The sequence below is a fragment of the Ambystoma mexicanum genome, chromosome 1q (assembly GCF_040938575.1).
Source record: "Ambystoma mexicanum isolate Mex_15411 chromosome 1q, UKY_AmexF1_1, whole genome shotgun sequence".
NCBI lineage: Eukaryota > Metazoa > Chordata > Amphibia > Caudata > Ambystomatidae > Ambystoma > Ambystoma mexicanum.
In genome coordinates, this window is record NC_090922.1 from 292,874,867 (window position 1) to 292,902,593 (window position 27,727).

General features: G+C 41.6%; 1 protein-coding gene across 1 annotated transcript in view; it reads left to right on the forward strand.

The window, feature by feature from the left end:
* Positions 1–3,743: 3,743 nt before the first annotated feature.
* Positions 3,744–27,727, forward strand: part of LOC138527482 (DNA topoisomerase I, mitochondrial-like) — a 2,081,463-nt gene continuing 2,057,479 nt past the window's right edge. The window contains exon 1 of the mRNA XM_069638684.1: positions 3,744–3,821. The gene's annotated coding sequence lies outside the window, so the exon portion shown is untranslated. The remainder of the gene's footprint in view (positions 3,822–27,727) is intronic.

Below are 27,727 nucleotides of genomic sequence, written 5' to 3' on the forward strand. Positions count from 1 at the left end.
AGGGGATGATGTGGAAATGGATCCGGCTGCTGGTGAAGCCCCTCTTTCCCCCAGTAAAATGATCACCCACACTTCAGAACAGGACACCGTCCATGGGGAAGCCCTTCACCCCTCTAGACTAAATACTGTACCATCTGTGGACTCCAATGCAAAAGAGGAGAAAATTGTGGAGGATAAAGGGCCTCAACGTCCTGAGGTAGCACAAAGGTCCTCCGACCCTCAGTCCAGGCTACTAGAAGAGGAAGAAGATGAAAATTCTGAAGGATTAGAGATGGCCTATTGGATTGGGCACGAGGTTTCAACTCCAAATCCCTCCAGACAAACTGAGAACCAGAGAGAGATATCCGCTGGTGGAGACATGGACATCTTCCCCATGCCATCAGAGGATCAATTGCCAAGGTCCAACTCTGTGACTGAGGGTGGCCCGCCTGAGTCAATAGAACTTCCTGAGACTGCCTTTGAAAATCATTCAGAGGGGCTTTGCGAACTGCGGTGATCTCAACGAGAAGTCATGCCGGTTAGAATACTGAGTTACGATGTCCTGGCAGACCTATCGGAAGCCCCATCAGAAGAGGATTTCATTTGCCAGCTAGTACTTCTACAGTGTTATCATTTAATCCAATGTGTTATGCTCAACAATGGTGGAATGTACTGATGTTATGGAATGAGAAATGTCAAATGCTATTGTATGTATCTTGGGAGAAGGTAATACCCTTAAGGATAAGGGTTTTGAAGGACCATGGCGTGAGTGTAAACCCACACATGCAGTGTGGGAGTTTCATTGCAATGTATAGAGGGTAGTTTACGGTCCTTAAATTAGTCCTGTTTTTATTTCTGTCTGTATTCTTTTCTTCTTAGATCCCGGTGGACTTGGTACAGCCTGCCTGTAGGGGGAATTGGAGCGTGGATGAGGCGATTCTAGCAAAAATCCTGTCACTGTCTCTCCGCCCTGGCGAACAGGTGGACAGGATCATGATTGTATATAGCGGCAGCCCAGCGCGGGCTGAGGAGAGAGAGAGAGGCGTCTTGACAACCATGCAGGGCGTTCCGGCCCTGCATGCTTAAGAGGTTCACTGAGGGCAGCACTGTGCCAGCTCACACTCTCCCCTCTAACAGGGTTGAGGAAGGGAGCCCCTAAGTGCGGTATGCAGCACCGCTCGGGCTGCTAGCGCCCATGGGTGCGAGCAGTCTGTAGTGGCCATGAGCATGCCCTTCCCCTCTCAGCGACAAGAGGTAGGAGCGGAAAAGTATACAGAGCCCGCAGTATATTTTGCTGCCCGCCTTGGCGGATTATGTCAATTTCTTGTTACTTCCTAAATGAAGAGAACGTCAGAGAGTGTAACAGGGATATGGATTAGCAGGGTATTGTGGAGACTTCAGTCCGCGACAGGCACTCTGTTAGGCCGAGCTAGAGAGCGGGGGTAAATTAGAGTAGAACTGTAGGTTAGGAGCGCCTATATAGGCCTCTCTTACTGTTGTAAATTGGAAGCAAAATTAGGCTGGCATCTCTTGTCAGCTAAGAGCTCGCGTCCAGGCATTCCGCCTGACTTGGTGCCTCAGATCCCACTGCACTGGGCTCCCAAGCCGAGAGTTTTGTTCATCGCAGGGTTTCAGGGGGTATCCGGAAAATGTCCCATATTGGCCCAGACCCAGTAGGGGCTCTAATGAGGGATGTTCGCAGCACATGAGGGGGCCTAGATGTTCGCCGGCATATGAGGGGAAGTGTTAAAACAATGAAAGAATGTTAGATTATCAAATGTGACCAAATCTCACTTGCATATGCCACTCATGAAGAAACAAGTGTTAGTTAGCAAATGTGACAAATCTTACTCGCATATGCCACTCATGAAGTAAAGAATGTTTATTTATCAAATGTGACAGATCTCACTCGCATATGCCGCTCATGAAGTAAAAAGTGGTTAGTTAGCAAATGTGACCAAATATCACTTGCATATGCCGCTCATGAAGTAAAAAGTGGTTATTTAGCTAATGACACCAAATCTCACTTGCATATGCCGCTCATGAAGTAAAAAGTGGTTATTTAGCTAATGACACCAAATCTCACTTGCATATGCCGCTCATGAAGTAAAAAGTGGTTATTTAGCTAATGTGACCAAATCTCACTCGCATATGCCGCTCATGAAGTAAAAAGTGTTTATTTAGCAAATGAGACCAAATCTCACTCGCATGTGCTGCTCATGAAGTAAAGAATATTTATCAAATGTGACAAATCTCACTCGCATATGCCGCTCATGAAGTAAAAAGTGTTTAGTTAGCAAATGTGACCAATCTCACTCACATATGCCGCTCATGAAGTAAAAAGTGTCTATTTAGCTAATGTGACCAGATCTCACTCACATATGCCGCTCATGAAGTGAAAAGTGTATATTTAGCAAATGAGACCAAATCTCACTCGCATATGCCGCTCATTGAGTAAAGCATGTTTATTTATCAAATGTGAATAACCTCACTCTCCAAGGTTCCACCTACCTGTGAAACAGGTTACTTACCAAATGTAAAGGATGGTGCTCTTAGGTACTCCCATCAAAGGGAAGATGGTATGTAGTTATCCAATGAGACTGATCTAAGTCATAAGTGTTCCCGTTTTTATATCTGTTTAATGGTTTATACACATTGACTGGTCTTGCCCCCACAGCATCCACCAACAAGCAGATATCTTGGTTTATTACTGTTATATAAATGAGGAGTCTTACTCTCTTCAAATCACTTGAGGCTGTGACTTTTATTGCACCTGGTGTGCCCAAAGGACGGCTGGCCACTAGGGCTGGTCTGGCCATAGGGACAAGCCTAAACCCTCCCTCTCTGGGTTCACATTTGCACATGTGTGCGGTAAGGTGTAGTATCCCTGGCTCAGGACTCCTAGAGGTTGCTGCTTTTTTCCTTCACCCATAGGGAGAACCACCTTACAGTAATAAACCCAGACAAATATCATACTTGTCACCCATTCCAAGCTGTAGGTCCTTATCCATTCCTGTTTTTTTCTTTGCATTCTGGGACTTGTAGTTCCACTTTAACATTATAAAACTCGAACTACACGTCCCAGAATGCAAAGAGAAAAACAGGACTGGATAAGCACCTACAGATTGGAACAGGTCATGTTGGCAAGTATGAAATATTAATGGTGTTTATAAAAATAAACGCTGAAGAAAGAATGCTAAGAGCAGCTCAGGAGAAGGGTCAGGTTTTCTATCAAAGTGTGTAAATTGCATTGTTTCCAGATTTCCCAAAAGAGCTGGTGAAAAAAAGGAAGCTTTGCAAGGGAAAAGGATTTAAAGACCACGCTAGTAAAACCTGCAATCCTTAAAATCTATTTTCCAAACAGAGTTAAATCCACAGAAGATCCTGGGGAAGCAAAAAGGTGGATTAATGAGTATAAAACACTTATAAAAAAAGATTTAGAACGGTTATCTGTTGCTTGAATGAGTATGTCTGTGGATGGTTGGAGTATATTTTGAATTTGGTTAGATGGCAAAACGGTTACCCAACATACACTCCACGGTCTAGATGTTTATGAGTATTTACACAAAATATGTTTCTATGTTTTAAAGTGCTTTGAAACATGGTTTGTATTGAATTAAAGTGTCAAAATGACACCAATTAAAAGGAGCAGTTTAGCATGTTCCCGTTTAAAGTCTAATCCTGTGCTCTCCGTGATACGCGTCTTGCGAGGTAGTAGTTTATATGGAGGCAATGCACGCATCACGTTTTCGTAAGGTGCTTTTTTTCAATCCGGATATGGCCTGGTAGTTTTCATCAGGCGCATTGTGGAGGAATTGGAGAGGGATCTGAGTGGATTGCAGGTAGCGGAAAATATTCTGTTGTCTCGGAATAGGGACGTTGAATTACCCTGTGCGCTCACAGTTTCGCAACATCAAATACAAACGCAACGGATTTATATTTAGGAATGCTATTCGAAGTGACTCTGCCAATCCGTGTGAGGATCGACTTTGCCAGATGATCTTATAAAAGGTGCTGGCTGGTCATGAGTGGCGTCCAAAGTGCACGGGGACTCTCGCAATAGGCCCCGTATGTTACGTTGATTTTGTATACATGTGCTCGCTTTCAAACACAGTGAGCAGCTTTTGTGGTGATAAAGGCTTAGAAGGGTTTAAAGACTCCGAATGGAACGTGTTAAATCTGAAAGGCGAGAAGTGTTATGAGGCGGCTCTAGCAGAATTTGAGTCTGTAGCCACTGTATTGCAAAATTTAGCGTCCTTTTAACAGCAGTTCGTTTAAAGTTGGTTAAAGGACTCGTTGTACACGTGGTTAAGGTGCCGTGCAGGAGAGTTGCAACGTTCTTGTAATTTTGCATTCCTCTTGAATCTTCTACGCATTGTATTTAAGAAAAAAAAAAGTTATGCCAAAATCCACGGACATTAATAGAGGTTACGGTTTGTGCACACAATGCAAGCATGAAGCCCAATTCGGTTGTTTAATATATGATATGTGCAGGAATGGGTCCAGGTGAGATAATGGCATGCATTGTAGTTATTACCTAATGGTTTGAAGAAAATGTAGGTGTAGAGGGGATTTTTAGGAGTTCCACTCTAAGTGGATCGGGAGTGCACAAACGTAATGAGTTTAACGGTGAGTACTTTGGCAGTCGTGCTGTGTTCCGGGTAGAGTTTAGCATAACACTGATCAATAAGCCTGCACTGGGAAACGTGTGGGGGTGGTTCAGTATGCCGTAGAAAGTCATAAATATTCTGTATATAGGTATTCCTATGCATAGCTCTCAACTCACACGCTTTTGGCGGGTGTCACCCGCCTTGTAAAAGGCTGACTCACCCGCCAAGCCTCCAGCACTGCCATTCATTTCAATGGGCGTCTCACCCGCCAAAAACAAAATCGGGTGATTTCACCCGCCTTTGCAACACAAATGGTTGAGAGCTATGCCTATGTTTGATAATATGGTTGAATGCATTGGGAGGAAGTATGGCAGGGTTTATGTGTATTGCAAACCATGTGCAATCACGTCTGAGGCTAGAAACTCCCAGGGCAGCTGCAACTTGTATTGAATTATGTTTGTTTAAATGTGGAACTATGTGATTTTGTCACAACCTACCACAAAAGACACCAGGAAAAGTGTGTACTACAATTTTGAGCTGATGGTAGATAAATGAATCGAACCAATGGGAATTGGGCAAGATTGGATTTCTTTTGTATAGGTTTGACCAATCATGTGCGGGGGGATGATTTATACCATCTGGGAGTGTTAACTGCTGCAAAATGTATATAAGGGGAAGAGTCTGTGTGGTTCTGGGAGACTTGGGTTTGTTTAACTCTATAACGTCATCTACCCCCCCACCCCCCGGCTGATTGTACAATAAACTTGGTTTATGTGCACTTGCTTCCTAAGTGGTGGGCCTGCTTTGGGTTAAGGGGATTAGAGTCCCATCCACGCACTTCTTATGATTTCCTCGTACACCATTATCCACGTTGACTGTAGTTCCTGGGTTTGTTTCTGCAAATACACTCTCCTTCCACACCAACTGGCCTTCAGAAGCATCACCCCCGTTCTCTGGTGCGTACTCTGCTCCAAACAAGCCTTCAATATTGGTGGTAGAGTTGCAACCCCGCTGTGTCCATTGTATCACTGGCCTACCTGGTGTTGGGAGGAACAGCAGGGCTATTTTCGCATCTCGTGATTGTGCTCGTTGAATGTTGGCGATGAGGCGAGGGCAAACATTCAGTTATGTAGTGGTGCACTTAAATTTTCATCAGCCAATGAAGCAATAACGCACTATTCCGGTATGGTGAACATCTGGTTTAGTCAAATAACATGTAAATCATAGTCTCTTGCCTCGAGGAGTGTAGCGGGGAGCGCCTGATCTGTAGCTCGTTTGAGCCAAATGTCCATCACCCTAGGCGCATGCACATTACTGACCTCGAATCTTCAGGTCTCACGGCCTCACCGAGACCCTGGAGCAGGACCCTGGAACACATGTCTCCCAAGATGTTTTCGACTACAACTTCACTCGGCCCTAGACATCACAGCCAATGGTAAGTAATCATGGTAGTTGTAGTGCAACACATCAAGGTTACAGACCTCTGCCCTCAAGGCTTTCGCAAGACTTGCCATCCAAAGGAATCCACTTTATTCATCATTTTGCTCTCTGCACTCTCCTCTTGGGCTTAGCATAGTGTCTACCAAGAGATTCGTAGACTAGCACGAGATCTCAGTTGCTCACTGATGGAGAGTAACTCCACTAGAGTCCTGTACTACCTGCATCCTCCAATTAGAGGCGGGGCTTGGCCGGAGGGCAAATATCACAGGACAGGAGCACCTTCCGCAATGTTCACACCAAATGCTGCGTGCTGTGATCAGAAGCTGTACTGTGCTTTCTGACCTCAAAAGGAACAGTTGCTGAGATCTTGGTATGAAGTCACTGCTGCTAGGTTAAAGCAGACACCCAGAGGGATGAGTGGGTAGCACTCTGGACAGATTACCTGCCTGGCTTTCTTTTCTGCACTCAGTTGGGCCGAGTTGCATGACTAGCAACTGTGGCCCCTTGCGTTGGGGCATACAGCACAAAGATACTATACTTTATTTGATACCAGATAAGCTTGTTTACATTTTTGATGGCTGCATACTATTTGGGCTTTGCTAAATGATTTCAGGGGAACCTTTTGTTGTGAAAAGGTGCACTGTTACTAAGTTGCACGATAACTGCTTTTTATTGGACATCTGTTTCCAAAGTTATATTTGGAGAATGGGTGCATTCTGGGAGTTGTCCTCTTGGTCCAACACATTGTATAATCAGGCTCCGACTGTCCTATAGGACAATAGGCCCATGTGCGAACCAACAACTTAAAATGCTGGTGTGGGCCATTTATTGATGTGTCTAAGTGGGCCACTTTTTTGGCCAATGTGGGCCAGTTTGATGAGCTACTTCAATGTGTGGCGAATAGATTTGACCAGTGTTGCTGAATAAATATTCTTTAAAATGCGCAATTTGCATCACAATCAAAAAACTCCCCCGGGGATACGATAAAAACAGTGTCACAAAAGAAATGAATTGCCATTTACAACTGTGGGCCACCTTTTCATTGGTGCCCGAGACAATTTTATGGCCCAGTCCGACTTTGTATAATGATGGTCTAGAACTTGACTGCAGCTCCAGGTGACAAGTAATGTGGTCCTATTTTGAAAAAAACAAAAAAACATTCTTGCTCACCCAACGCTTCTCTTCGTTTGCACAGAAAACAAATAGTCCTATTTTTGCTTTAACTTATGACCAATAGCACTAAAGTCTCTATGAATTATGATTAAATGCAGTGGGGTGCTATGTCGTAACTTTGTTTGCAATGTTGTTGGCCCAAGAACTTCTTTACTGGCGCTTTTAAGTTGGATCGCTATGCGTAGTTTTTTATTGAAATAGAACTGTATAAAAACTGACCATTATGTCCTTACATTGCCCTGTCTCTAAATTACAATTGGGAATTTTGAAAATAATGAGTGAGGTGCAAAGAGTGATGACTCTTGCCAGGCTCCCTAAAAGTACATGGGAGCTATTCTGCAAAGAAAGCTCCCAGCAGTATCTCCTAGTTATCTTTTGTTGTAACAATGACTTACACTTCTCTTCCTCCAGGAAAGAGAGGCGTAATAGTTATCTTCGTAACTTGTTTGCAGTGAATGCTGTAGCTACATTATTAAGTCAAGCCCTCTGTTACATCTGCTCAGGATTTTGTTTAAATAAAATCACTTTCAAGTCTGGTTTTGAAAACCTCTTAAAAAAAAATCTTTTTTTATTTTCAAAAACCCAAAGGGCCTAATTCACAGAAGCATTTTATAATTTGAAAACGATCTGTGAATAAGGGCCAGTCTTTTGGCAAAAGAAGTATGGAGCCCTTGAAGGTGGAGTTCGTGTCTTGGTGTGCATCACTGTCTTGGTGACCACAGCCATAAATCGGCTGGCAAAACCAGAACCTATTTTGCTTGCATTTCTTCTATCATTATTACTCGGTTGAATTTCCTTTGAAAACTCGCATCTCCGTTTTGGGTAACCTTTTTAAAAGGCTGGCTGCTTGGAAGGCACATACTCTTGCTTCTTTAGTAAATGTGATGTTTATGAAATCTCCATTGTCTTGCCTCAACCTGTAAAATAGCTCAATGAACGAAGCACTTGCCTTGCCTTCTATATCCGTGCATGTTTTGCAGTTTCATGTTCAACTGAGTAGCCCTCTGTGATTTGTGCCTCTTGTTTTAAGTGTTGGGCACCTTTGGACATATATTGCAACAATTGTTTTAAAAAACGACTTGGCCACGCCCCCTTTTCCCGCAGGAAGCAGTACAAAACAAACGGCCGCATGCACCCTGGAGTGGACCTCGAGTGCTGTTGGTGCTGGAGAGACTCGGAAGGAAGGTGGAGCCCTCTGTGATTTTTGCCCTGTGTTTAAAGGTACTTTGAGGGAACACTGATCACACCAGGATCATCATAACTAAGTGGACGGACTATATTTTTAACTAACACTGATTTATCTTGTTTTAGCTTAGTGTTGGGCACCTTTTGAACATTTTAAAAAGCGACTTGTCCACGCCCCCTTTTTTCCCAGCAAGCAGTACAAAACTAACAGCCACGCACACCACCTAGGAGTGCACCTCGAGTGCTGTTAGGCTGGCCTGATGGTCAGTTGGAGTGGTAGTAAGATCAAAAATGTGACTTTGGTAAAAGCTTAATGACAAGCCCTATGGCCAAATAATTTTGTATGAACTGCTTGCTACAAAATAGCCTGATTTTGTAAACCTTTGCACTGTCTATTATCGATGGGAAGTGTTGAACAATGGTTTGTTGGGTGTGGGGAGGACCTAACCGGTACAGCAATAGAAGTGTGCGTAATTATGAAAAAATACCAGTTTAGGAGTAACGCAAGACTGGCTTGCAAAGACATATAGGTGTGGCGAGTGATAGTGATAGTTTTTTTTTCCTATTAATAGCTCTACTATTAATGCGGGGAACAATTACAACATCAGTAAGTTAAATGAAGATGCGGTTTCACTTGAAGTGATTGCGGTGGTATGGGAAAAACGGGGTGATCCACCTATGGCGCAAGATAAAATAACCACATATTTAAAACCTAAAAGTACACGGACTATGCAACCAGACTCGGTGGAGGTGGAGCTACAGCAGGTAAGGATAATGAGGAGGGGAGTTGGGTAGAAATGAAACCCATTGACAACAATTCACTGTTAAATATACTTATCAAATTAAAAAATGTTACAAATGGGGTGCCGGAACAAACGATAAATACACCACATAATCCATCTTTTTTTCATGGAGGGAACTGCAACAAATCTGGAAGTTACCCCTGACCTGAACGAAATTGCAAATAAGGCATGTACATCTTCACCTAAAGGGGATGACTCCTTTCCCTCGACTGTCGCCTCAGCGGATGAATTGAAGAGTGAACCCGAACTACTACTTAAAATTGCAAAAGCTTTATTCACTATTTGTAGCTCTATTTTTAAGGAACAACATATACTGAAAGAAGGCTTCACTAAATATATCAAAACGCCAACCTATAATGGTTGAGGACCTGTTTAACATACCAAATGACTCTCAGGTGAACACAGATTGCGCAAATGGCTTTAGTTTAAACGTGGAGGATTCTATACTGACAATCCATGATGAGATGTTTCCACAAATATGGACAATTGAGGCACGTTATAATGCCCCTAATTCACCCAATATGTAGCCAATAAATAATAATATGGCCAAAAAAGGAGCCAGACGTACACTAGAAAAAGAAAGGGAAATAATACTGTGAATAGAGCGGCAGAATTAACTCAGAATAATGTGTATAGAATCAAATGACAACTTTTGAATTGGTGAAAGATGTAACAATATAGGAAAGCCCTATCAAAATAAAGGTAAAAAGTGGAAAGTACACGGGGGACAATAGAAACATGGTTCTGGAATGAGGAGCCAAAGCAGACTCAGGCGAACAAGGCTAGATTTTCTGATTTTGGGCGGAGGGGCAGTGAGGATGAAGAACCTACCATAGATGAGATGGTCTATGAAATTGATGATATTGAGGACTGCGTGACTCACATAGACCTATATACCTTTATCCCCCCCCCTGAGTATGGAGGCACAGGAAAAGATTGCCATTAAGACCCCAGGCTTAAAAGACATTCTAAGTTCCACTTGGAGTAGGACAAAAAAAGATGAAAATTTGTTATGTATGCCTCATCGCATAGTCCATTCTTAAACCGAACAAATGACCTGGAACTGTTCCACCAATTAGAACCCTGGTCGGGTGAATAACTCTTTCCCATTGGTCAACTGCGGCTATTAGAACCGGTATAGCTTGCGGTTTCGTTATAACCCGCATAAAAGCCAGCAAATTTGCCCTTTGCTTTCTTCAGCTTGAAAGTTGTGCCTTAACAGTGATTCGCCCCCCAGTAGTGGCCAAAGTGAAAATTACAAAAAAAAATATTATAATTTTACAAATTATATTTTCAAATTAACTTTTTTTTTCTCTTTGGTCATAGCTTCTAAATGTTTTTTTAAACTTACATATTCCATTGGGAATATTGAAGGCCCCCAAAAACAATGTAGTAAAAAAATGTATATTTTTAAATTAATTTCTTTCTCTTTGCCCATGGGTTTTAATAGCTTTATTGACCTTGCCAGTGTGCCGTACTGTTGTTATGCGCCCTCATACCTCGTTAAAGGCCTCGTAAATACTGTGCTCGGGCCTTTAACTCTGTCTTGAGGGCCCATAACACCCAGTACGGCCCTCGGGTGAGGTCTATAAAGCTATAGTATTTGACCTGAAAGTCATTACCTCACAAGAGATGACACTTGTGGAAATTCCTAAACCAGCAGGTGAACTGAATTGGGATATATTACAGCTGATGTCCCCCATAGTGGGAATGCATAATGGCTTATGCTAGACAACTTGGAGATGGGATACGAGCTGTTAAGAATCGATGAAAAAATGAATAGTGTGCATGTTGCAAAACTGAAACGACCCAAAGAGACAAAAGCGAACATGAGGATGGTTGTTTATATACATCCCCATCATGAACAATACCCCCAACATCAACAATGAGCTATCAACTATTGGAGAGTGTTAGGATGTTGATTGACAGAAGGATGTATATAAGGATGATTTAAGCTTTATAATGTGGAATTCTAGGGGTTATCACTCTTGAGCCACAAAAATGGAGGCTATGGCAGTCCTACTGGGCGCAGACGTTTTTGCTATTTAAGAGACTTGCTTATGTTATGATTTCATGTTGGACGAGTAAAAAAAAAAACAACAAATACCTCGGGAATGGAAGGCTGACTTACGGCCTTATAATCGGAGCGAAGAATCGTCTAAATTTAACAGAATATAACCAGCCTGTTCCTCGCCCATGTATATTCGTGGCCACCCTCGATAATAAGATCAATGAGGTGATATAAAAAATACTTATGATCAATGTATATAACCCACCCAATGACATCACTACAGGGTCAGTCATAGAAGAATTGGGTAACAACATTGATGAATGGACCAACAAAGATATTGGGGCACTATACATAATTATGAGAGACTTTAATTATACAAGATTCACAAGCCCTAGGAGAGAAATTCTTGAGAACCTATTTGTAACTGTGAATCATTGGGGAGCCACCATTATACAAGAGAGATTAATGTTGAACCAAATGATGTTTGGGAATCGTTTATATATGCCAATGGTTTGTGCCAACTGTATATATAGTGGAGGCAAAAAAGTGCTCATACAATGGTCCGCTAGAGGCATATATTATGGATAGATTACGTGTTTTTGTCCAACTCACTGTACGATCTGCAACAATAAAAAAAGGTGGATGCATAGTTAAACAAGGTGGCAATAGAGTTACCTGGTCAACTAAGAACATGGAGAGATGCATGTCCTTTATTTTGGATGAATCATTGAAAGTACATCACCTGGAAGATAATATTGGGCCACATATGTTTAGTTCAATCATGAATAGTGCTAAGCAATTTATACACAACCTAGAAACTAGATATCGGGACAAAACTATAGTAAAGAGGACATCATATGGTGTAGTGATTGCAAAGGAGGGGAAAGATGCATAAGAAAGAAGAGTGCAATGAGGAGGGTCTGCACAGATTTGGAAAGGAATAAAATAATTAATGTAAAAACGAAATATAAAAAAATAGTTAAATGACACACAGCCTCAGAGGCGTCATTTAGGTGGTTTCAGTTGCAAAGCTTACTGAAAAATACTGATGGACACAGATTTTGAATTTATACCAGTCCCATTGTAATATTTAAAATGGGGGGGGGGGGAGATAAATCCAATGCCAGAGCGGAATTGGGTAATGCATATCCACCAGTTATATTATAGAGCGGATAACATCGCTATTCTAAAGGAAACTGACCTAGACGCAGATATAACTCTGGATCTCTCAAAGGAAAATATTGAGAAATTCATAATCAAATGGAAACTATCTAGAGCAGCAGGTCCCAATGGGATCCCAAATCTGATATATCGGCATAGACCTCAATACTGGTCCAGCATAATACTGGTCCAGCATTCTCTCACAATTGTTCACTATAATTGCAATCATGGGAATAATACCAATGAGCTGGAAAGCATCTATTTTGATACCAATCTTTAAAAAGGGGGCAAGAGATAACCCCAATAACTATAGATTGCTAGTCGTGTCAGATGCTTGTTCTAAAATGTCTGCACAAAATCTATTATCGGAACTAAATCTATGAATTAATAAGACTAATATACTATCTAGAGAGCAAACGGGGTTCAGACATTGGATGGGGATGCCGTCCATTATTTGGACACTTATGTACTTATTACGCCAGAGCATAAATGAGAGGGACACATCTTTGTACATTTGTTTCATAAGCTATAAAGGAGCATTTTATACGGTGGCTAGGCACATTTTATGGGCAAAGGTGAGAGAAAGAAAGAGTACTATCCACAAATTGTACTGTGATAATGTACATATTTGACTCATTCTGGAGGGGCACCTGAGTGAGATAATGACTCCAAACACTGGATTAAAGCAAGGTTGTCCTCTTGTGCCCACATTGTACAATATACATGTTTCAGATATGAATGACAACCTCAGCCGAGCCCATAACTTTCCACCCAAAGTGGTTTATTCCCTCATAAACTGGGTAGTCTATGCGGACAATACCATTCTGGTAGATCAAACTCCGATTGGGTTACAGCGAAGCATGAACAAACTTTGCGAATTTTCCAAAAACAACAAACTAAGCATCAACTATAACAAAAAACAGAATTATGAGGGTCTGCTCCCACAAAAAAAGGCCCAAAAATATAATTGGAAGATGGATAATGTGAATATTGAGGTGGTATGCAGTTATATATATTTGGGAATGTTTATTTCAGACAGAATGAATGATACTATTGGAGAAATTTATATGCCAGAATATTGAAAAAGGGTTCTGGGCAATTACGAATTTTAACCAACATAAAAATAATATATCTATTGAAGGTTTGGTGAAACCGTATAAATCATGCTTAATACCATGGCTAGCATATGGATTGGAGGTATTCATTGTAAAGGAAATAAGGTGGGTCAATAAAGTGGAGGGGAAAGTATGGTGCAGAGTGCTGGGACTTCAAAATGCCCCAGTGGAGGAGATAGACTGCAAATTAGTCGTTGGCTACACAAATGAAAATAAGGATGGGCATTTTCTATACCTGCATGATGCTTAAGACGGACGACAAGGAATCTTTGTTTTCGGTCTTCGGCGGCATGCTGGAGGAGACTGACCAGGGAGGTAGTTTGAAAGAATGGATAAATGATGTCCTGGTGTTATTTGAAGAGATTGGTTTTAAGCTTGAGAAAGAAACCCTGGTAATGGGTAAAAATCTGGCAATAGTCTGGGATCGTGATACAAATATCACAAAACTGGGTAAAATGAAAAAATATGGTTCTTTCAGAGCTTCCTGGTTGATCCCAAACCACTATGACATAAAAGTTAGGACTTGTATGATGTTCAGATTGGAGCTACTCCCAACCTATTAAAGGACTGGGGCATGGAATGGCATCCCATTTGCAAAAAGGCTGTGTCAATTTTCTAACATAGAAATTGAGACCGCGACATGTATACAAACAGTGACTAGCTGAGAGATGGACATAAAAAGGGTTATTTTAACCTGAGATATGGACTGGCTAATATACCTCAGAACTAGAATGCAGTGGTTTTGAATTTCACAGTATACCATATGTGGCAAAAAATACAAGCACTATTGGAAACTGCTAAAATAAAATAAAATGGTTTTTAAAGGTTAGGATGAATTGTATACAAGAGCACACTAGCTCTTGTTCAGGATTATAATTATATTAATATGCATCAGAGTTGTATGGAAAGTATTTTATATTGATCATAGAGATGGAATTGAAGAAAATTGATTTTTTTATAATTGTTTTTTTAATGAAATGTCATTCAATGAATGTATTTTATATAGTTTTCTGTAATGTTTTAAAAGGTTTATTTAACCAATAAAATAACACCAAAAAACCTGAACCCTTCATGTGTAAGGTCATCTGGTTCTCGTTCAGCTTAAAAATACATATGTTTCTATATGTTTACAAAAGCCAGCATTCCCAGCACAAGTGGTTCTGCAGTGCACGTTCCATACGGCCATGATGCTCACAATCACCAGAGATTAAATTGTTCAGTTTTGGTTAATCATGCCAATTGTTTTCAGATGGACAATCTACTCTGTGTGAATCCTCCCCATTAATAAAGCATTATGCGATTGTTTACGAAAGAGCGCCTGGTTAACCACTGTCCCAGCTCAATCGCCCTGTTCCAGTTGGTATGAACTAATAATGCCATGTATCGCCTATTGGAGGTCACATTGAAAGTCTGAGTCCTTGATGGACACCGGTCGTTGGAGCAACAATTGCATTTCTAGGATGAATGCATTGGTTTTTCCTTCAGGGCACAGGTGCATGGTTCAGAGACTCCTGGATATAGTACTAGAGGAATCTGGCTTGCAAAGTAACTTTCAATTCCATTATCTTTTAACGTGGGGATGTTGGATCCACACGCTTGACTGACAGCTTAGTTTGATGAAATGCACCCAAAAAACGCCTACCCTTTTGTGTGTCCCAGAACAGTTGAGAGATCTATCACTGGGCACTCTTTTTGGTAAGTAGCATTATAAATCTGTTTTTTATTTTTTTTAAATCTTCAACCATGCAAGATTATTTCAGTGGTGCATGTTTCAAAAGTTTGACTTGGAATTAAAAGTTAAAAGGAATTCTCAGTATAGCATAAGGTCTAAGTCCCTTCTATGATGCAGTAAAGATTACCATATTAATGTAATGAGGCTACAATTCTTGCCCTCCTCCTTAATGCATCAAGCCTCTTTCCTATTCAGACCCCGTTCCAGTACAGCAGACTTTACTGTAAAAGTGTACCAGACCCCTAAATCTTTGTGTACAAACCCTAGCGTGTTATCAACATACCTGAATCATTCTTTGATCCCTGCTGTGTTGGTTGCAGGAACCCTTGTTACCAATAGGTACTCTGATCCCAGAACTCTGTCCAATTTGCACACCTCCACTGGTGTAGGAGCTGCTATTGTACTATTGAATGAGGATTCCCTAAACCTTGCCAAACATGCTCTGGTGCAGAAATATCATGCACCTCTAGTGTAGCAATTACTGAAGCCTGGTTGTAATGATCAAGCCTCTTTGTGTTGACTTTATTGTATCGTCATGCTTGACCTTACCCCTCGAGGCTTGCCGTCCCTTATGGACTGGTTGAAAGCCTATATAAACTTGCTGGCAGTGAACATAACAAAAACCAGGGTCATGAGTTTTCACCTATTTTGGAAAAAAAAAGAAAAGTAATTTGGCACATGGGCGCGGAGGCACTCGAAGTGGTCTCGGAGTATAAATACTTAGGCATTCATCTGGACTCCAAACTGAGGGGCACGATGCACTTGGAGAAACTGATCATCCATACTGCCCAGATTACTGCAGCATAAACTCATCTGCAATAAGGGCAGGGGCTGTTGTGTGGGAGTTGATTCAACTTTATCAAGCTAAAATCCTCCCCACAATATTGTATGCTGCCGTGAACTGGGCCTTTGAAAACTTGTTAGGGATGACTAACCTAGAGCGTGATATTCTAAAGCGACTTGCGTGTCCTTCTCCCTGCACAGTCTCTGAATTGGTACACCTAGACTATCCATTGATCCGATCTATGTTTTCTGCACCTCCTTGCCTAAACACGTATTGGAAGTAAAAAGACATTTCTAGTATTAACTTGTTTGGGCTTATGTTGCATTGTTCAAAACTGGTTTTATGCCTGCAAATTCCATCGTGAAAATTAAGTAAATATTTGAAAAATGGCTTGCACTGGCCCTGGAGAATGTTATTAGCCAGCCATTCAAAAATTATTAAAATAAATCATGAAGGCTGTATTATATGTGAATAGTCGTGGACAACTTATTGTTGACCTGGCCATTAAGAGTAACTCTGCTGCATACTTTGACCACTTCCTGGAGTTGGAAGTCCCTCCATCCGCCCCCCCTGGTTACATTGACCATTTTTATGCTGGTATGGGACTGTATCAAAATGAAATGCAATGTTCTCAAGTCCCTTGAGCTAACTGGAGCTTGATTGAACATACCTAGAGAAAACAGACTGTCGGCTCTGTGGTGTTGCATCATTCGAAACCGTATAGCATCTGCTGACCGAATGTCTTTCACTAGTGAATCTCTGGAAGAGTGTTTTAAGGTCTGTGGTAATCGCAGACACAGTATTGAGGGAGGAACTTCTACATTCATGAGTGGAAGCCACAAGGTGCACATTATCTATTTAAAATGTTTGGGAGAAAGGTAGTGGCGAATCTGGCTGTATGATAGTCTGTTTTAATTTATTTTAAATATTTAGTGTGCATTTAGTCAATATTTTGACGTTTAACACAAGAGAAAAACACATCATTCAGATTAAAACACCTAACACATTGACATAACAAATAATAATACATCCATCCAAACAAACGGAACATAAACTTTGCCAATATTCAGAATTTAAATATTTAAAACAAAAAGAGAAATAAGTTCATTTCATCTTAGACCATGTTTCCACATGTCTTCTACAAATCCAAATTTAACTAAGTCTGGTTACCAAGTAGCTTGTTATTTTTAATAAGACTGTCACTTACGAAGTAAGGAAAGTTTCGTGCCCCTGACTCAGCCTCTGCCAGAACCGCTTTGCGTTTAGCATTCTAGGATCATGCACAAATCTTTGTAGCCTCTTCTGTCTAATACAACATGTCCCTGAGCATTCTGATAACAAATGAGCCGCTATTTGTTTTACCCCCTCTTCACATATATTACATATATTAGATGGAAAAGTAATCAGATCTCTAATGTGTTGGATTTCCAAGGTTAATACCATATTTAGCCGAAATCTAACTCTATTCTGGCCCTTGGATTTGTACCTTTCTGTAAAAGCTGGAATAGTTGTTCTAGGCTTATCATCCGAACAAGAGGGAGATTTTTTTGCCTCTCTCTCCTTTGTTATTGTTCTAATCCAATCCATTCGTTCAGCTAATTCTTTAGCTTTTAATGGCTTTTGAATAAAAATTTCGGTTGAACTTTCAGATAGCTCTAATATTTTATTGCATTTGACTGACAAAATCTTTAGAAACAGGTTATTTTTCAGTTGTTGGGCTACGTCTTCATATAAAGACTTCTTTGGCGGCTCCAGAATAAGCCTATATTGACTTAGCCACTAACACTCCAAAATCGACAGCAAAGAACCAAGGCCCAGTTTGGACACATGCAATAGGAATCGAGGTTGGCAAAACCAAAACATCCTTCCAGAGCTTTCTTTCCAGTCCATCCTAAATAGCATTAAAAGCCTGTAGATTAGTTTCCAGAACGTACGTGGCAGATGGAACCACCTTCCCCACATAATAATTTATTAGGGGCAGCGCTGGGGATCGACAGTGTTTAGAATAGATTATCTTCATTTGAGCTCCCAGCTTTCTCAGCCTAGACTCAATGATAGAAAATAAGTCTGAGTAGAATAAGCCACAATCTGGGAGCCCAAATAAGTCAGTTTGTTAACAATTGGGATAGTCGAATTATTTAAAGACCATACATAGGATTTAATTAATGTGGATGTTTAAAGATCACAATATTCGACTTGTCAGGATTAATTTGGGTCATTCAGGGCTGCATATTCAGCTAATGCACTTAGTAGTCTCTGTAAGCCGACTTGAGAGTGGTCCATGACCACAATGTCATTGGCATATGCCAGCCAATTAACATTTCCAATTCCAAGTTTCGGCGCCACCAAACCCTTGCCTGCCAGCCATTCCCCTAGATTTGCCATGAACAAAATAAAGAGAAAAGGGGCCAACAGGCAGCCTTGACAAACTCCCCTCTCGGTAACAATTGGCCTAGAGAGCAGCCCCGATTTTGCCAGCCTTACTCTTAACACTGAGTCTTGATGTAGATGAATCAGAATATTCAGTAAACAGTCTGGTAAACACCACTTTTTAAAATTTGCAGCATAATTTGGTCCCGTTTATGTTGTCAAAGGCCCGAGATAGATCCACCCATGCACAAAAGAGCGGAGAACCAGCCTTTACCCAAGCGGTTGAAGTAATACAGCCCAAGGTCAGTATATTTAGTATCGTAGATATACCTTTTCTGAAGCCCGTCTGTTCCTTCGGGAGAATACCCTTCAAGGTTGCACATCCGCATATAGGAGTGAAATAGGCAGTAGTTATCCGCCAATCGGCAGTCTCCCTTTTTATATATCGGGGTGATGATTGCATTCCTCCATGAGTCGGGGATCGTTTGTGACTCTAGTATATTATCAAAGAGGATCTTAAACACAGCCCAGATTGTAGTGTTTTTTTCAGAATGGAATTAGATAGGTTGGCCCCGGGGGCTCTTGAGCTAGAGGATTTCCTTATTAGTTGTATAATGTCATCTATCTTAAACTCCATCAACCACTTGGTGCCAAAGTATACAAATCTGAGGAATTCGACCGGGCATAGATCTTAGAGAAGTGTTCCACCCGGACTTTTTCTTTAATACACAATATTTGCATAGGATCGGGCAAAACTTGTGCTGAGTTAACGATAGTCCAAACATTCCTTGAGTTTTGCATAGACTGCTTTTAGCATTTCTTCCCCGTCTATGAGAAAGCATGAACCTATTCGATCTAACCCAGTTTTTATAGGAATTATTTATCTGCTTTAGCTTGACAATGCATTTCTTGTTATCCTTTGTAGTTTTTTTGGGTCTATATTTCTCAGCTCTCACAAATTTCTTTTTTTCATAAATGTAATTGTCATTTTTTTTTTTAATGATTCTTAGGGGGTTATCTTTCCCCATTATGGGGGCATTCAGACCCCACAGAAATTTGATATAATTACCTGGTTGACAGTATCCCGTCAATTGATCATTAGGAAGGTTCTTGTTTGCCCTTTCCAGATTGTGAATAAGAGTTTGTCCCCCATGTTTAAACTTAACCACTCTATCGCCCGCGGTGTTAACCCCTATCATTTGGGTATATCGGGGACTGCGTATAACATTTTTCATATATATGACAAAATCCAACATTATATGATCACTGTCTTTGTTTTGTAGTAAATTCAGTTTTAAACATTTGTCAAAGAGATTACTTGAGGCAAAGACGTAATCAATTGTTGACAACACAGGCCCTCTCCGCCATGTGGGGGCACCTGGAATATCCTTCTTCACATTGTCATTTAGCATTGTCATATTCCATTCCATCATAAAGTCAACCCACATATGACTGTTTTTTCGTAATCTCCTTTGCCGGAAACGGTGGCAAGTTTATGGTAATACAATGCATTAAAATCACCCAATATTGACAATTCATCAGATGGAAATTTGAATGCAATTATCAGTAATAAGTCGGATAGAGATTGAAGAAAGACAGTAGTCAACGGGTTCCAGTACAATGTTACCACATGTGTAATGGTTCTTTGTTCTCTAATCTGCATTCTAACTGCAAACAGACCTTGAATTGTATTTGATATCTGGGGACAGTCACAGAAAACTATCTTTCCTGCAAGCCAAGAACAGACCGCCACTTGGACGTCCACGCCCTCTGTAATTGGCAAGTTGCTGAAATATAGAAAGTCCATACCCAATATGTCAGTTAGCCAGGTTTCCTGAAATTAGATCGGATCCAAATTTTGAAAGATAAATTATCTTTGGACATCCATATAAAGAGTTGTATTCCCTCGTATTCCAGGAGAGACCTCTTATCTCCCACTCAGCTAGAGCTTCTGTTCTGAGAGACTTATTTTCTGTATCACTTTTGCTATAATTTCGGGAACTATTTCCCATATATTCAGCGACCCTCCCCAATTAGCAGCTCCGTTTATCGGCTTTTGTTGTTGCACCCCTGGTACCATGCTTACAGTTTTTACTGCATTGATTGGTGAAGTTCTTGATATTATATATCCTCTCTTCTGCCATTCTTCATTCGAATCTAGCATGGTTTCCAGGGCTAGTCTAGATTTCATCTGCAATTTAGTAATAGTATTATTTGGAAAGGCCGAAAAACTGACAAGGTCAATATTTCCTGTAGACAAGAATCTTAACGGATTCATTGATTTCATTTCATTAAGAATAGTAGGCCAATTTTATAGGGTTACATTGCTTACTAATATTAGTTTTATTTAAGAAAATGTTTAGACTTGTAGTACTACTGAGAGCCTTTTTGCTAACCGGAGACGATACAGCAGGTGTTGTTAACCGGGACAGAGACTTCTGATTATTTAACCTGTGAATCTCACTCCCATTTTTAGCAGTGGAACCTTAATTTACAGGCCTGCTATTTGTTCCAGATTCATCCTGTAAGCTTTCGGTATCATATTCGACAATCGAAATCCTACCTTTTTGCAATCCTACCTTTTTGTATCAATCGAGCCTCCTTTTTTTCAGAAAAATCGGAACAATTTTCAAGGAGGTAGAGTTAAGTTTAGGTTGTTGCTTCCTGCATAGACAAATTGGGGCAATTTTCTTCAGATCAGCCACAGAATCAGTTTGGCTACTCAGTTAATTTCAAAATGACCAGGGAGGGCTCCTCCATGATCTTCTTTACACCCCTCTCTAGAGAGTTAGTTTTCTGAACTTTGGTTAAGCCCTTCTTGGGGTCTTTCAGGTTAACTTTTTCTGCATGTTGAGGTTAATATTTTTCAGCTTTCTTAGACATTGCTTAATAGAAACTTGTCTGTGATTTGAATCCTTTTTCCTCCCCATCAACTTAAGATTCAGTCCAAATTTTTGTTCTTCCTCTTTCCTCTTTCTCTTTTTTTTGTTTTGTTTTTACCATTAGTTTTCTTGTTGGTTGGAATTTCCTTTTGATGAAGCCTTATCAGCCAAAGATTCAATATTCGGGACTTGAGTGGTTTCATCCTCTGCTAGTTGTGCGAGACACATACGTTCTTCCATAACAGACGTTGAAAGCGGCGTATCGTCCCACATACTGTCCTCTCGCATACCGCTTATTGGGATATATTTGTCCCCTGATGAATGATACCATGGTCCAGTTTTTCATTTATCCTAGACATTTCATTCTTTAGCTCAGTTTCTAGAGTAATCAGAATATCAAATTTTTCTGATTGCTACTTTTGGATAGATTGTAAAGCGGCCATAGATTTTTTTTTGTTTTTTTTGTTTTGTTTTCCTCATTGATGGCTGATTTTAAAGCCACTAAGTTTGAGTACACTGAATCCATCTCTTTTGTTAACTCTTAACAGAATTCCCGAATGTTGATCAGCTTCCCTTTTTTAATATTTTCCAATACGTTTACCAAAGAGCCTAATATGAAGTTCAGGGCCACTATTTTAGGAGGCCCCAAGTTATTTCCAAATGGCCAGCTTTCGCCCCAACCAATCCCCCTCCCCCCTCCCCGGAAGGTGTACCGTTGTGGAGCCTTCCTCTGAAGGGGGCCACACCACCGGACCGGGTTCAGTTCAAAAGACAAATCTATGTGGGAAACCTCAATGACCTCTTCATCGTTTACAGATTGATTTTTGCAAACGTTTACGCAAGTTTTCTTCCATCGGTGAAAGGTTAGTATCCTTTGTAGAGACTGTTCACTGAATTGGGAAATTATCTTTTTAATAGTATTTTTAATAGTACTTGCTGTAACAGTAAAAATTAAGCGCAACATTAGTCGATCTTTTACAGTCAAGTTCCTCGTTGTAGAATGGGATCCCCTAATAACATAATTTATCATTGATGTACTAACTCCTGAGCTAGTTGGAATTAGGGAATCCAGGGGGAAAGTACTTTTTGCTGGAAGAAACCTACCCCCGCCCCTCTTTTGCAAATCCTGGAAGAAGTTTCTTAAGGTCGGTCCAAACCAGACAGATTATGGGGCAAGTCCATCCATCCCATTTTGTCCCCTAGTGGTCCACTTGCAAGTTGTATGATTTAGTCATCCTCTCCCACTCTTCACACCCGAAATAGAATACCAACGGGCAGGAAATGCAGATGTTTAGTTGAATAAAAAGACCCATAGACACTGAATCGAGTCAAAGGTAAAACCTGCAGTCCTCGATCGGTGTTGGGGCCTATCAATGGTGAGCAGAGTATATAATGGGACGAACCTACTGCAAAAGGGTCCAGCCTCCTGGTCGAACACTGCCAAACACTTGGCACTTTCACTGCACTTTGCTCCGCTTCCGCCAGCAGCGGATGTTTTGTAGCGCAAGCAGGTGCGTGTGGTTCAGGCGTCGCAGGCATAGCTGAGATTAAAAGGAGCCGCTTCCCATTCAAGCTCCCTCAGTGAAAAACATAGACACTACTTTACAGTATCTCGAAACCTTCAGCAGAATTAATTTCAGATGATTTTCAAGTGGTAGTCAGTAAATAACTGTGATGAATCTGGTAAAAGCAGACAACGCCAAACACTTTGCACTTTCACCACACTTCCCTTCTGTTCTATTTTTAATTCGGTGTTTTACGTGGTTACTGTTTTTTATACCTTATTGTTTTATTTGACTTTTTCTATTGGTGATAGACCGAGGATGTATTAAAAATTTACTTGGGTTAACTGTTTAATGACCATTAAAAAAAATAGATGGTGGATGTAGTATAGTTTTAAATGGTGAAAGTGAAAATACAGACTTGAGCAACATCAATCTACCCACTTTGTGTTGAGAAAGATTGCCAAATCAGAGTGCCTCCCACCTCGTGAAATTGTGCTTTTTGTTAATAACAGATTTTTACTTGTAATCGCTTGACTCTGTATTTACTTTAGTGATGACATCTGAGCCTAGGTCAGGCTAAAGTCGCCAATGAAGTTTGTTCGTTGTGAGGTTCAAGTGTCTTGTAATAAGACAACCCAGTAGTGTTTTCTGTGCAGCTTTTTGTCAGAATGCATTCAGAATAAAATTAAATAGATTTACCATGTGAGGGGCCTTCAGAGTCTGTGTACTTCTGACTCACAACTCTCCCTAATCTATGGGTGATCCCTACCTACTTTTAGTAACTAAGAATCTAGTCTGCCCATCGTGAATGTTGAAAGAAACAAGTCTTCTGTCCAAAACTACCCTCACTGACCCTACTATTAAGAGAAACTAACATAAAGCAGGACAATGACTCCCTTCTCCTGGGGTACAACAGTACCAGTCTTTAATATCTGATCCATAATTAGTCTCTTGTGACTTCTCATATCAACCTCTTCAACTCCACGTGGGTATGCTGAACGTCCCCTCTTTATCTTGTATTTTCTTTGGCTCTCCCTTTTCGAAATTAATGTTTGTTATCAGACTTCTGTTTATAAGGTCAGGATTGTATCCTTTTTTCTCTTTATCACTATAATGTTCTTGTACAGGATGACACTTTATCTTACCCGTTACCAGGGTATTCCTTGAGATTGATTCTCTTAATTTCCAATTTCTTTGTACTTTACTCTTTGTACATGTAATTTATGTCTATTTGTTTTACAAGTTAACTGTCTGTTACTACTTTCATCGTAACCAGTTAACTGTGCCTGTAGAGGCTTCTGTTCCACAATCCTGGCATTTCTCAGGTTTAAAAGTTGCCTCTATTTCATATTTACTGCTTTGACGAGTTAACTATTATTCTCTTTTTTCACACTTATTATAATCTCTCAATTTTGAAGCTAACTCTTGTTCACAGTGCTCCAGATAAGATTTTGAGGTGGGAGTATTTTACGCAAGATTTTGGAAATTGGAGAGTAAATGCAATTTCAAGAGAGTAAAAATTAGTTTTCTCCGCTGCAAGAGAGTAAAACGTATCTAACATATACACCCAATGCATACGTAAAATCAGACCCCTAGACAAAAAAAGTTGTAGCTCAAAGTTGTCTGGCTTGCCTTTAACCATTTTATTACACTTGCAGAAAATATTCTGCCATAAAATAACTTGTAAGTACAAGTGCACACATCCAGGGGTGCACCTAGACTACAATTTATATGGGGCTAACCCTTCAAATGTTGGCAGAAGCACTAACTTCAGAGACAGTGGAGGGGTGGCAAACTTACTTGTGTATGGGCATTTAACTTTGTTACATGTAATGAGACTATTCTAGTGCAGCTTCAATGTTCCTATCAGTTAACTCTCGCTTGTAAGTCTGAAACACCCATTTCTTGAGGATCCTGAAGGTCCTAGAAAGTGTCGAAATGGCAGATGGTTAGCAATGAAAGACTCAATATCATAGCATAACATGACATTGCAGAGTGTGGGTCAGTACTCTGGATGGCCCAAACCACTTCAGTGGCTGGGAGCAACAGGGGAGAAAATGTAATGTTGGTTCTACCACAGTCGGCTATACTAGAATTCCTGGTGCACTGACTGGCTGGTGAAACTGTCTTCCTGTCAAATCCAGTGTTACGAGAGTTTTGAGTGTCGAGACCTACAAAAATACTGTCCTATAGAGTTTATTTGCAAAATACCCAAATTGCATAGTAAAGCATCATGTAAATCCTTATAGCAGCAGTTGGGGCAAAATAATATCACTGTATGGTTTTATTTTCCACATCCTGCATGGAAAACAATAAGATGCAAAAGAAAAATATCCTGATTTTAGCCACTTTATTTTCAGCGCTTTAAAAACAGACAAAAAAATAGGTTGTGTGCATGACACATGGCAAACGGGGGAATGGGGGCACAGAGACAGTCACTGGGATGTGGGAGGGGGAGGCATGACACAGTAACGAGGGGCATTGGGGCACAGATGGGGGGGGGGAGGGTGGGGAGGCATAACACGAGTAATGGGGGGCAAGGGGGCAACACAGTCACAGGGTGCAGGGGGAGGGAGGGGAGGCATGACACGGTAATGGGGCAAAAGGCAGTCATGGGGGCAGGGAGAGGGAGGGAAGGCATGAGACAGTAACAGTGGGTAAGGGGGCACAGCCAGTCACGGGGGCGGGGGATGGAGGGGAGGCATGACACGGTAATGGGGGCATGGGGCAACAGACAGTCACGGGCGGGGGAGGGAGGGGAGGCATGACATGGTAACGGGGTGCATGGGGGTCACGGGGAAGGGAAAGAAGGCATGCATGACACAACGGTAATGGGGGCAGGGGGGCACAGACCGTCATGGGGTATGGGGGAGGGAGGGGAGACATGACACGGTAACAGGGGCATGGGGCAACAGACAGTTGTGGGGAGGGGGGAGGCATGACACAGTAATGCGCATGGGGCAACAGTCACGGGGCGGGGGCAGGACGGGGAGGCATGACACGGTAACGGGTATGGGGGGCACAGACAGTCACGAGGGAGGGCAGGCATAAAACGGTAACGGGGGCATGGGGGCAACAGTCACAGGGGCGGGGGGAGGGAGGGGAGGCATGACACGGTAACTGGGGCAAGGGGGCACAGACAGTCATGGGGGCGGGGGGAGGACATAGGGAGGGGGGATGCTTGACACGGTAACAGGGGGCATGGGGCAACAGAGACAGTCACAGGAGGCGGGTGGACAGGCTATGCTGCTGATGACAAAGGAAACGTGTTTCCCAGAGTCACAGCCCCCCCACCCCCCCGAGAGACACAGGTTGCGTTGACAACAATGTGTTGTGGAGTTCATCAGGGACCCAGTCTGTCTCGTCACAAACCTCCAGCCTGTTATGTATGGTTTACAAAATTCAACTAAGGACATCTAAGCAAACTTACTTTTTAGCATATCAAGCTATTAAACGTTCAAAGGGTGCTTTATTGTGTTGCTCCGAGCAACACAATGAAGCTAGCACCCTTTCAAGGATTAATAGCTTGATACGGTCATAGATTTCTAAGGGGACTCGTGGACTTCAGTTGGCTCTTCACCATCATGCATACGACGGGTTATGCTTCTGATGACCAAGCAAACGTGTTTCCCAGAGACACAGCCCCCCCTGAGACACGCATGCTGTGTGGACAACACTGCGTTGTGGAGTTGATCAGGGACACAGCCTGTGTCTCAGGGGGACTGTGACTCTGGGAAACTGGCAGCCTGGACCATGCGAGATTAGATCAGATAGCGGTCCGGGCTGTCTGAGAGAAAATAAAAATGCAATTGAAAAGAGCCAGCAGCAGAAGGGTGGGATGCTTACCTCGCTGGTGTCTCTGGTGTCACCGCGTTCGTGGCCTCCTCTCTCAGCTTACTCTGCAAATGAAAAAATGCAGCAGAAGGACACGTGTGTTTCTGAAGGTCTTCCAGGGCCGAGGGGTTGGGTTGAGCCCTGGATTAGGATACATGTCTCAGAGACTGGCAAGGTAAAGGTCTGCCTGCCTCATGGCAGGAGCTTAGTTGCTACAGTGCCATCTAGTGGTGGAAAGTATTTTTGTTTAAATTAATAAACGCAGCGTACATGGTACGCAGTAGAAACAAAAATCATCCGTATTTCCTATAATTACATGCGTAAATAGGCACGATACACACCTTATCTAGAGGGCTGCTTGTTCATATTTAGTTTGTTCATATTTAGTTTGTTCATATTTAGTTTGTTCATATTTAGTTTGTTCATATTTATATTTAGTTTGTTCATATTTTTTTGTTCATATTTAGTATTGTGATGAGCTAGCTCAGTATAACGATTCCCTTTTTTTGTTCCTGCACCTCCTGGTCACCTTCCCTCTTCAATGAGGATGTTTTCAGAAGGTCTCCGTCCCAGCATTCAGCTCACTCTTCGCGGTTCTGGCACACCGTCTTTCTTCTGACATTCGCATATTTATTCTTGTGTCTCTTACTGGTGTCAGAATGGCTGCGTGGACACACTTGTTCTCTGTACCCTTGGTGGTAACCGCAACGTTTGTCGAACCCTTGGTCCACCACAGCCTCCTTCCTGTGGTCTTGCCACTATTTTTGCTTGGGTGTCTGCTTTTAGCCATCCGGTTTCTCGGGCCATGGGTTTGCTGTGCCTTTGGCATCCCAAGTGCACTTTACAGGTGAGTTTGAAACTCCCAGTCTCCAAGTGTCTCATTCTCCTATCATTACGCTGCTTGGGACCTCCCACAGCCTGTCTTGGCCGTTGTCTCACTGTCTCACTGTCTCTCCTAATAGACTAGTCCCAGTGCATGGGACACTTTCATTTAAAGGGACATTATCTTGACTTGCAGGATAACAATATCTCTTTGTAGTGTCTTTGTCCCAGTCCTGATGGTCCACATTCACATGTTTTTAAAGCATCCCATGTCATGTCTGGCCTGAGGGAGTTCCTGCTTGCCTTTACTCCTATGGAGAT